This window comes from Cyprinus carpio, chromosome A1, assembly GCF_018340385.1.
Source record: "Cyprinus carpio isolate SPL01 chromosome A1, ASM1834038v1, whole genome shotgun sequence".
Classification (NCBI taxonomy): Eukaryota; Metazoa; Chordata; class Actinopteri; order Cypriniformes; family Cyprinidae; genus Cyprinus; species Cyprinus carpio.
In genome coordinates this window covers 28357620-28370460 of record NC_056572.1, presented here as the reverse complement: position 1 = coordinate 28370460, position 12841 = coordinate 28357620, and the positions used below count along the sequence as shown (strand labels likewise).

The following is a 12841-nucleotide window of genomic DNA, read 5'->3' as shown; positions in this document are numbered from 1 at the left end:
TAGGCTCCAACATAGCACAGAATACCAGCAGCGGGGGCCTAAATGGACGATAACCAAAGGAGAGTTAGTTTACATGAAAGTGGATAAGATGTGAATTCAGTTATGAGTTATGTCAGTCTCATCATGATGAGTTGAATGCCGTCATCCTTCCGTCTGCCGTCAAGAATTTGGAATCAAACACAACTTAATGTGACTTTGATTTTCTGAATTTAAGTATGTAAGTTTTGATATGTGATGATGAAAAATTTTAGCAAAAATTAAAGGTCAACACACAGAAATGTGCATAATTATCATCCTATAAGGAAACAAGGCAGGATAAATAAATAAATGCACAAATGGACCTCCTTTTAGTCTTCTCCATTTACAATTGCACCATAAAGCCCCCTATGAATCAGTGTAGCACAGCTCTCAGGCTCTTGTGATATGAACAGATTTAATAAAGCAGCCTGATCCCTAAAAAAAGAACAGGACAGTGTCATATTATTACCTCTATCTGTCAGGTGGAGACTTTAAACTTCATTCAGTCCCAGATTAAAGAGATTAATCACACAAACAAAGACAAGGAAGGTGTCCCTCTACAGATCCGAACAGCTTCACTTTAGGTCTTGAATCTTTGCCTTAATTGCCCCAGTTCAGTCGAACCCAATGAGCACAATATCACAAACTATGTGTTTTTTTTAAAAAAATTATAAATCACTCTGAAATCCCCAAAACTTCCACTTGGAATTTCTAGCAAAATTTGAAACAAAAGATGCAAACAACGAGAAAAGACAAATTTCTCATATTACATATATACATATACAGTACAGGTCAAAAGTTTGGAAACATTACTATTTTTAATGTTTTTGAAAGAAGTTTCTTCTGCTCATCAAAGCCTGCATTTATTTGATCAAAACCACAGAAAAAAAAATGTAATATTGTGATATCATTATAGACAATTAAAATAATTGTTTTTACATTATATTATACTTTTACTTATCATTTTATTTCTGTGATGCAAAGCTGAATTTTTTAGGATCATATCCACATGATCCTTTTAGAAATCATTATAAATATGATGATTCATTATCAAAGTTGGAAAACAGTTCTGCTGCTTAATATTTTTCAGAACATGTGATACTTTTTTAGGATACTTTGATGAAATAAACGTATATAAAAAAAAAAAAAAGAAAAAAAAAAGAAGCTATGTTTTTTAAATATAAATATTTTGTAATAATAACATATACACTACTGGTCAGTAATTTGGGGTCAGTAATTTTTTTTCTTTTTTTTTTTACATTAAATCAATATCTTTTATTCAGCAAGGATTGTTAAATTGATAAAAAGTGATAGTAAAGAAAAATATCTTATTAGAATTATATTATTAGATTTTTTTTTATTTTGAATAAATGCAGTTTTTGTTTTACATTTTATTCATCAAATATATTAGACAGCAGAACTGTTCCAAACACTCATAACTAAATCAGGAATATTAGAATGATTTCTAAATGATCATGTGATAGACGGGTTGTTACATGTGACACTTGAAGGCTGGAGTAATGATGCTGAAAAATTCAGCTTTGCATCACAGGAATATTATTTTTTTTGTAAAGTATATTCAAATAGAAAACTATCATTTTAAGTTGTAATAAATATTTCACAATATCACTGTTTTTTTTCTGTATTTTTGATCAAATAAATGCAGGCTTGATGACAGCAGAAGAGACCTCTTTCAAAAACATTAAAATAGTAATGTTTCCCAAACTTTTGACTTACGTGTGTGTATATATATATATATTAATTTATAATTTATATTATATATATATATTATATTTATATATATAGATAGATATATATAATATACACCACATGCACAAGTTTACTGGCATTTTTTTATGATTTTTTATTTAATTTAAATCTTACTCAAACAGAGTTTTTTTTTTTTTCTTTTGTAGATCCTAAAAGTGCATTTAAATTATGTGTATTGAATATTTAGTTTAATACTGTACATTATAACGTTTGTGATGTCTAAATTCACATAAATATCTCAACAATGAACTGACATTGATTTAAAACGATATTGACTTCTATATGTATTGATTTTTTAATCTTAGAAGTTTTAATCTTATAATAACACCGATAACATTTAAAACAATTATGTTTTTAATTTAATTTAGCAAGGATTTTATTATCAACGCATCACTAATTTTTTTGTTATTCTTATTTGACCGGATATTGTGCAGTTTATACCAAACCTTTATTATTATTATAACTGTTACAACTTCTATTATAAACTCGAAACGTATTGTATTACAAGAAAGTTAAAGAAAATCACAGTTGATTTTTTTCATGTGTTGCAAAATTACAAAGTTTCTACAAATGTTTCACATTTGATCCTAATGCAAAATCATTGTGAACAGTTTTTTTCTCTCTCTCTCTCAAAAGTCCTCGTTTGTTGTGTGATGATGGAATCCTTTGAGGAAAGTGCTATTAGCCTTTAATGGCCAAATCCTTCAGGACTGCATCCGAATGATGACAGAGTTTCCTAAAGGAACTGCCTGACGAGGTTTAACACGTCAAACAACACAACTAAACCTGCTCTGGGGATAAAGGAAACAATGAAGCTGACTTGCCAATTCAAGCACATTAAAGTATACAAAACATATAAACAACACTAATCTTATATTATCAGTGTTTTTTTTTTTAGGCATTAAAGTGATCGAAGACCGTGAGGAATATGTAAACAAACAATGCAATACACAGCAACGAGCAGTTTTTTAAAATAATGCAATTAAACACAAAGGCATATCAAATATAGCAAAACATGCATGTATTTAACAGGTTTTATAAGCGTATTAGTGATATAAAGGAGTGTATGTGTGTAATAATGCAGCTGCTCGACACCTGACTCTCTTGTGTCCATCTGACAACACTGACGCACTCCCAAATACAGCCCCAAACATCCACAACTTACCCAAAATATCAGGTTCAGGAACACCAAAACGGTCTTAGACGACGTTATCCCACACTGACCCATCATTAAAAGACGGAACAAAGCCGTTTAAAAAAAAAAAAAAAAAAAAAAAAAAAAGAAAAAAAAAAAAAAAAATTAAACTGCAAATTAATAATTATAACAGAATGGCTGTTAAACTGCAAATTTAACAATAATGGCTGCGGATTATAAGATGGCTGTGTGTTTCCCGGCTGCCATATCACTGCTGTGTTGGAGTCTGATCCGGGAACAGCGCCACACAGCGGCCAGCTGACGACGTGTGACAGAACAGACATTTTATGACGTTCGTTATATTATTAATAGACTTTTATTAGTAGCGCTGGCTTTAGCAAAGCATTAAGCATGACAAGTTTTGCACCGGCACGCACCATTTACATTTCTTCATAAAATACTAGCTATTCTTTAATTTGTATCTTTTGTAACTACAAAGAACGACATCTTTTCTTACTGTTAAAAACATCAACTTATTAAATATAGAAATACATGTTCACATGCAAGATATAGTTACACAAAGGGATTTAACTAAGTAATCTCTTTACTGACACCTGCTGTTACATAATTGTATTGCATAATCACAATCGATTAGATCGATGGTAAACCTACATGCATTGCATACACCCAACACATGGCTGAAGCTTATTAAAGAGTGCAGGAAGGTTTTTAGAGTCAGCTATTCCATGAAATAAACAACAAATGTTTAAATATAAAAATGTAGTCTTGAAAAGATTACACAGAGCCCTGATAGAGCATGTACATCACAGAGGAGGACGGTCTATCTTACATCTGCGAGATGTATTGTTTTTAGAGTGTTTGCTCATCTGCAATACGTCTACAGGAAGTTTCCTATCAGATAGATGTTTAGAAGATGTCTTCAAGATGTTTATGATTTAGAATGTATGTAAAACTGATGTTTTGTACACAGATGCTTTCCCCAGATGAAGCATCTTTAACAGACACCTTGCAGACGCACATGTGTGCTATCTGGGAGAATATTAGCAGCACAGAGATAAATCTGGATTTGAAATAAGAGGCAACTGTAGTGCATTCTATTTTTAGTTCACAACGCATATGGCAAATCTGCTTTCTTAAAAAAAAAAAAAAATTCCTCTTCTGAAAATTTGCTTTTGAGCTTGCCATGCTTGGTTTGAGATCTTTCTAGCATGTAGGAGGAACATAATAGATTTCTAAAATAATTAGAAATATCTTAATTTACATATTTTTCCTTTCCACACCTGTTTATAGCTTAAGAAAAAAAAATTATATATATATAGAAAATATAGAATATAGAATATAGAAAATCATTGCATACATAACAAGTTGAAGTACTATATATATATAATATATATATATCTATATATATATATATAAATATATATATATATATATATATATATATAGTATATAGTACTTACACTTATTGTATAGCAATGATTTTTGTCTCACACTTCATATTGTGCCATGGTTTGAACCCAAACAATTAAATCCACAATCACAAGAAAAAAAAAAAAGCGTAGGATTTCCTTTGAAAACTATTTTTCATTAAAAAATGTCTAGTACATTCCAACAATAAATTACAAAGATATGGCAAGTAACACCACTAAATTAAACATGATTTTTTTTAAGCAGAAATCACATTTTTAAGCTGAAATAATATTTCCTTGTAGAACATGCTCCAATAAACTTTGAAAAATCTTCTTTTTTTTTTTTTTACAGTGATTTATACCTATTACATTTATCATAATAGGTCACTATATAATCAAGCTTTAAAAATGATGGATAATAGACTACACTGATGTTTTTTTAAAAAGTATTTTTTTCTTTTGCATTTTAAAGCTGCATAAATGTATAGTTTTTAAATGCTAATATAATAAAGCTAAAGTTGTTATCTAAATAAATAAATAAATAAATAGACATGATGTTACCAGAAGCGTTTTCTCGGTGGGTTCTCAACTTAAATAAAATAAAATAAACACAAGATATAAAATTCTTTCGTAATGGTGAAGGGCTAGATAAATAATAATAAATAATTTAAAAAAAGATATTTATTCTTGTTTTTTAGTAATTTACTAATTATACCTGTGCTTATGATATGCAAATTAGCCTGTACTATTATCACAATGCATAATTTTCTTTTCTGTTCTTTCTTTTTTTGCACTGAAATTATGCATTTAATACTGTTCTTATACAAATAAAGTCAAAGTGAAAACTGAAGTTATAAGTTCAGCATTGTTTAAGCTCTGTCTGAAGCAACCAAACATGCAAATTAAGATACACATGCAGGCATAGGTTCATCACTGAGTTTTAGCAAAACTAAACTCAGCATGAGTGCCGAAGAGTTTATCCCAGTGACTAAAATGGGGTGCAAAGTTAGTATTAGGTTTCTGGTGGTGCACATCATGCTTGCTCGGACCTCCATAAACACCAAATGGGATCAGACGAGACATGCAGGCCAAGGGAAATCATATCCGCAGTTGGTCTTCCACCGATACATAGACGTGGACCACCATGAACATCCAGGTGGTGAGCAGATGACACCTCAGCAGAATGGGGTTAAGCGTGGTCCAGAAGCCCACCGTGACCAACTCCCATCCACCAAGGCACTGAGTGGGCCAGAGCAAATGGGGCGGAGTAATTATGGTGGATAGCATGGAAAGTCACATACAGCCAGCGGATCTTATGATGCAAAAAGGGCAGATAAAATACTGAAAGTCAAAAAGAAAGAAGGTTTCCAGTCACCCACGCACCTGCAAGTTCAAAGCAATGTAGGTGCTGTTCAGGCAGGGGAGTAGAAGGTTCTCCACATCCACTGCGCTTACTGCTGCAGGAAAACCAGAAAGCACGTGATTATAAAGAGTTACTCCCACTGCAGTGGAGGAGCATTGCAGTAGTGTGCATTTTGTCGGGCTGAATCTTGTACCGGTTAACAGCTGGCCCTTCTTTCCCATGATGTCGCAGACTAGGTAGGGTATGCCAAAGCACAAAATACGAACGCTACGGTCAGAATCACAGGAAAGAGAGGAGACCGAAGAGTTTCAGAGTGGTTGAGGGTCGCACATAAGTCACACAGGCTGCAAAACTGAGTCTTTTGTCTGGAAGGTCTCCCAAATTGTCTCGAACACATTAACTAGTGTCATTTTCAGTAATTGAACAACTATATTTCTTTTAAAGCAACAGATACAACTCAGAATTGTTTAGCTTTCTAAATCATCCTCTGTTCCTGGATGTTTCATGTGGCTGTAATGTACCTGGTATCTAATGACTTTGGATGGAAATATTTCTACCTTCTTTCTGTTTCTAAATTATTTAAGGGTGTGAGGGGTTATTTTGATGTAGACAGTAACTAACACCATGTAATGAAATATATTTATTTAAATTCCTAGGAATAAAAGGTGTGTTTAACGACATTTTGGATGTGAAATGATTTACTTAGATACTTGAACCTGTCAGGCATGCACTGTTGTCTTTCCACTCCGTAAACGCAAGAGAGCGTCGAAGACGTTCTAATTCAGACCATTGAAAAAGAATATAGCTAAATAGATTTAGACAATCCCTACGAATTACAATGGGGCGTGGCCTTGGCCCATAGGTTTGTCTCTGATAGGTCAAGTATTTAGTATTGGGCCATAATATCTTAGTTCTTTACTCTGTATTTTTAAATCACATGAATATGTCAAATGTCCTCGTATGATATTATTTCCGAAGCAATTATTATTTATGAGGCCATACAGGTGCAGCAATAGTGCCCGTTTACACTCAGCGCAGGCGATGATGCTGTATTATTACCCAACCTAAACAGGGGTTGGGCCTTGCCGCTTTCTTCATCATAGAGCTCGCCCAGCGCCAACGATAAGACGGAAACAGGAAAGAGAAGAGAATAGTACAGTTAACAAAAGCAAATGAAAGTAATGTGGGACGGTCATATGCATCCGACCCACTTCACGGCAGCAGTTCGCACGTGACAGCAGCCAGTCTGGTTTTTGTACGGTGACCAGGGGCATCCGACCCCCATTCAGCCACAAAACTGTTCCTGTAAAGCAAGAGAGAGTCCTGTCAGGCGTTCACGTCGCTGCTTTCCTGTATCGATTTTGTGGAACGTAGGTAGGACGCGCTTTGGCATCCACAGGATTCCAGCCACATAGCCCGAGAGAGAAAACGCACCTTTTCCAGAAAGATACCGATGTAGCGCTAACGGCGTCACGTGTTACATGTTACTTTCCTCCGCGCTGGTCAGGGTGGACCAATCGCAGTGCGCGAGCCATGATTACACCCGTAAAGCTTTTAAAAACATCGTTTAGTACAGGTAGCTTGATCAGATTTTCCTTTTGTCCTTTTTGGTATCTCAGGCAGTACCAGATAATAGATTAAAACGATTACAGTTTTTTGGTTGTGTGAAATTCTCGCAGTAGGCGCAAAAACCCACGTCTTTAAGATTTGAACGCGGATAAAATTGGAAGACTTAGACTTTGTGAGCCAGCAAAGCGCCTACCTTGGAGCGGAAGGAAGTAAGCGTTCTGTTACATAACATAACTCTAAGTTTATGGCCTCGCAATGGGCCTTAGAAACTCGCATGTTTATATACAGTCTATGGTTTCTGCTAACATGGACGTACTGACACAGAGCGACAGCAGTAAAGTACTGGACAGTTACAGTGTAATCCGTTCTCAATGGAGGCAGAAAGTGCGGATGTGCTGCAGGTTAGAGTAGTGGCGAACCTCTGTTAAGTACGAAGTACACCACTTCGAAAATCTAAGTACTTGAGTAAAAGTACAAGATACGTATTAGTAAAATATTACTCCAGTAAAAGTCAGTGTGTGGTCAGTAACGAGATGTACTCCCGTTACTGTACTTACGTACATTTTTTAAAGTATCTGTACTTTACTGGAGTAGTTTTATTTTGACTTTTACTTTAATAATTCACTACATGAAGATCATAAGATCGTACTTTTACTTCACTACATTTTCAAAAAACATATATCGCAGCGTTCTCCTTATAATATATCACGTGCTCCAATACGCAGAAGTGGTTTTTGATTCAAGAACTAAATGATTCTTTTCAATGGTCCTTTTAAATCGGTTCGCAAATCGCGCACAAACGATTCGATTCAAGAGTTTTAATTATCGGATTGGAATGATAGGATTTAAAAGAAAAGGATTGCAGATGTTTTCGAGTCTACCACTCACTGATTCAAATGAACCGTTTAGTGCGAGTCTCCAGTGAACTGAATTCATCAAGAAACGGGAGATCTTGTGAGCGCGCGCGCGACGCTGCTGCCTAAAAGTAAGTTACTAATGTCGAAGTTTTAGGATAATTATTGTAACTGAAAACTATATAAAAACATATTTAGGTCAAAACTGTCATTTGTTTGTTAACTAAATCTAAAGGGTGATCTATTTACAGCATAAGTGCCCTCGTAAGGTTAAAGTAAAAAAAAAAAAAAAAAGGACACATTAAAATAACACAGATTAAATAAAATAACTCACGCTTACAGGGTCACAAAATCGTTTTTCTCTCAGGTAACATCGCAGTGTAAGCTTCACAGTGACCATTAATACATTAACTCTCACGAACGTAGTCCATATCAACAAAAAAATATATATATTTTGACTCCATATAGTGGTTATTTTGGGGAAAATACCAGGTATTGATCATCAGGATTATAAAAAAATATGTGCTAAGATAAAATTAAATTAGGTAGGTCTATATACAAATTGCAAAATAAAGTCTATCAGTAGTATTTTTTTACTTAAGTAATTAAAAAATAGGAGCTACTTTTTTTACTTTCACTCGAGTAAAATTGAAAAAGGAGTACTTTTACTTTTACTGGGAGTAATATTTATTATACGTATCTGTACTTTTACTCAAGTACTTGATTGTGTACTTCATCCCCCCACTGGTTTAAAAGTAAAAGAGACTTCATCTATGAAATATTAATCTACGCTAGCATAAACCTTTCATATAAACTGGAATAAATACAAAATCGCGAGCATATTGAAAGCACCTATTTTCTGCGTACATTTTCGAATTAAAGTCGATAAATCCTCGATTAATATGAATATTTTAATTAAAAACGTGTCTCCACGTACTATTCTTTAAAATTCTGAGTACATTTTAATCTATTAAATAAACAGCAGAGTGGAGCGAGTTTTTGGATTATGGTAGAACATGTATTTTAATGAATCCAAGCCGCACATTTTGAGCTATCAATTTGTTAGAAGTAGCTACACAAATGTTATTTCATCCTTGCATCTAGAAAATCCTCAATATATAACAGCTTCATGTGGCTGCAAAACATTTATATTTAACGTTGCTTTAAGTCAACTGTGGCCATCGTTCTGCTTAAAGTTCGTACACTTTCACCGTGACTAATCCGGTTAATGTGGTGGTTACATGGAACAATCCTATGAGTTTATCATTTAGGCCGTGACCTTGCACCGAAGCCCAGATGTCTCCGCATCAGTAGGACAAGGGGGATATTTTAAAAACACAGCGATTCTTCCATCATACTTCCATACAGACATTGTGTTGTAATTTCAGGGCAAAGCAAAAAAACATGTTTAATTTCGGAGACAACTAAGTATAAAATGCAGGAAACTATTAATTGGTTATTCCTACATTTCTATAATTTTACTATTAAATTGTGCTATGATGGAAAATACTGTAAATAAAAGAGGGGTCAACCAGTATAACAGGATTTTAAAAAAATCACGAGTGGGGAATGGTTGGTGTACCTCGGCTGGTGTGTTTTATGTCTTAGAAGTAAAAAATACAATGAAAGTATCTTGAGCTTGCAGTGAACCACGGAACTTATTTGTAAGGGATTTAACCAAAATCCCCATTCAATAAAACCCATTGATTCTGGGACGATGGAATCCAGAAGTGCTTAAACGCTAGACTGCACTTGTCGGGTTTTTGCTACAAGGTTGACCATTTCATAGTTCCACCACCCCCATTAATATAATTGTGCTGCGTCCCGAAAGCTCTAAAATGCTGCCTTCGGCGTGAGGCGTTTCCAAGGCAGGAAGGCATCAAGGCACGTCCGAATCCAAAGTGTTAGCTTCATCTTCACTGTCTCATGAGAAACTGCCTTCATCTGATCGATTTTTGAAGGCAGAATCATAAATGTATCCTTCGTTGCCTTTGATATCCCACAATCCTTTGTGCGTTCCAGAGTTTATATTATAATGAGGTCAGACTATTTTAAAGAAAACATTTATCTATGACTTTAGAACATTTAAAGATTGACTTGGCAGTGTAATACAAGCTTCGAACCACATGATCAGAACAAAAGATTCATGAGTTTTGTGAAGCTTCATGAAGCAGTGCTTTTCGAAAAGCACCTCTTACTACATGTACTACATGTGGCTTTATTAGGATCGAGTTTATGGTATGCTCAAATAGCCAAATATTTTATGGTCAGCGCAAAATAGTCAGTTGTCTGTTTTTCACAGAAGCACAGCTTACACAGAAGTCACTTTCCAACCAAGCTAGTTTTTTTATGTTGGCCAACACTGCGAATTTTTGCATGAACGAATGAACCCGATGTGACACCACGCCTAACTTAGAAGAGTTTTAAAAGTATCCACTGAAACAAAACTGTCTACATGAAGAGTCATTTGAGTGTGAGTTCAATGATTTCACTTTCAGATAATAGATGCTTTTACAGGAAACCTTTGATATAGCGCTGATTTTACAGATTGTGAAGGCACGCTGTGTGTGACATTCCGTAATCGTGTGTATGCAAGCGGGAATACTTAAACATTGATATTTCTGCAGCAGATTGGCATCAAGCAGCCTTTCACAAATAGCATTAGGCTTACACCGTTTTAATCTCGTTCATAATGATTACCCAAATGCTTACATTGCATTTCTCTTTAGTTCAATGCCCATTTTTGCAAAGTTTCAGCACAGCATTTGTTGAAAATCGTGCGTTATTTGTTTTTTTTTTTTTTTTTACCCGCTAGACAGGAGGCGGGCCCTACAAGCATTTTTTCAGAGGTCTCCTACTCTTTTCCCCCCCCCCACCCCGACCATTTTTCTTTTTTTTTTTTTGAGATTGAGCGAGAAAAAATAGTGTGGATTTGGACCATGGCATGCCGTGAGCTGGACTTGTTAGGGGGTCTGCCCTCCCCCCCTACAAACTCACCCCCCTGCCCCCAGGCTCCGGGGCACCTAGGGCACTCTGTAAGTTTACCTGCTGGTGTCGCTGTTGGACAGTGTTTCTTTAGAAAAACGAGTGATTTATACACTTTTTAGTGTTATTTTTTGTTGTTTTATTTTTCTACTACAATTTTTTTTCTCATCCAATGTTTTGAGGAGATACTGCCTCCCTTGTCTCCTCAGAGGAAACCCCCCTGGGGGAATATGGTTTTAAGTTAAGGGCCTCATTAATTTATTCACAGAAAGAAATGAGAAAGAAATTCATACAGGTTTAGAACAACTTGAGTAAATGATGACAAAATCTAGCCCTTTAAAAAACACTGCAGCACACATTGAAACTGCATGTTGTTCATGTGAGAACAATTGTCATATAACAGGACGTTTTCATGTTGTCTTTAGCGGGACATTTCTTTGTTATTTATTCCACAGTCATTGGGGTCCTGAGGGATGAACCAGCCTCTTCATCCGTGTCAGTTAACACTTCAAAAATGACAACTCAAGCCAAACTACTGAGGTTTAGCAGTAAGGACACTTCACAGAAAGGTGGATCAGGTGAAAGCAACTTGTGCCGCTTCTACTCTCAGCGGTCGTGGCAGATGCAATGCTAATTATGGGACAAAAAAAATGCCGCTTTCTTCAATACGAAAGAGCTGGAGAGAATGGTACACGCTCACACTAATGAGAAAACAAGGAAATTTGGATGGTTCACACATCAGACCCACAGAAGCAGTCGAGTGAAAAACGGATGCTCTGGTACAGTGGTGCATCTGCTCCATCCACCCACATAAAACTGTTCATGTGAAGCTAAGAAAAAAAGACAAAGAGAGCCAGAAAGAACCTGCCGCTACTTCCTGTCTGGGTTTTTGTGCAATGGAGGTAACCGTGTCGCTTCTTGCATCCACCAGCAATTGTTCCGACCATGGAGTAGAGATCCAGCCTCACGGCCCTGAATGGAGAGAAGCAGGCTTCAGGCCCTTCTTCTGCTTTCCGCAACCACACGGCCAGCTAAAAAGTCAAGAGCAAGGTCAACAAAACTGACTGATCTCACTGACGAAGGTTCATTTTGGGCTGCAAGCAGCTGAGAGCCACTGAGATCGCTCAGCTCACAAAGAGATTGCCAAGAGACAAACTTCATCGTGCACTAGGAACGAGAAGATGGACAGCTGACCTACTACAGAGTCACAGTTGCAAGGCACACAGACCCTGCACCTGGGTAAACACTTATTGTAGGGACCTGGGGTGTCCAAACAGGTGTCCTGGAGCGCCACTGTCTTGCACGAGGCTTATCTTAAAGCCCTAATTTAACACACCAAGCAAATCAAGGTCTTCAGACTCGCTAGAAACCGTCACGGCAGTGTGTTGGAGATGGTTGGCAGCCCCACTAAACTGTACAAGACACGACTGGCCCTCCAAGCGACTGGACAAGGCATGGTAGATAGACAAACAGAAGTGGAATTAAAGTACCAAAGTAGGCAACCAAAAGCCCAACCATGTGCCAAAGTGAATAGCGAATTTAGCGGATGCGCTGACATGTTTTGGCAATACCTGAAAGTTCAGTATCGCTACAGGATGATGATTGAGCAAAACTAAATGAAAGAAGATCAAGAATGGGTTACTTTCGTGGTAATGCTTGTTGTGCATAACAAGTTTTGCTTGTGTGGTTCTCCAAACTCGGATCTGGAGGGGACCAG

General features: G+C 36.1%; 1 pseudogene; it reads right to left on the bottom strand.

Annotated features, from left to right (window-relative positions):
- Positions 1-5283: 5283 nt before the first annotated feature.
- Positions 5284-6200, bottom strand: LOC122137900 (annotated as a pseudogene).
- Positions 6201-12841: the final 6641 nt, after the last annotated feature.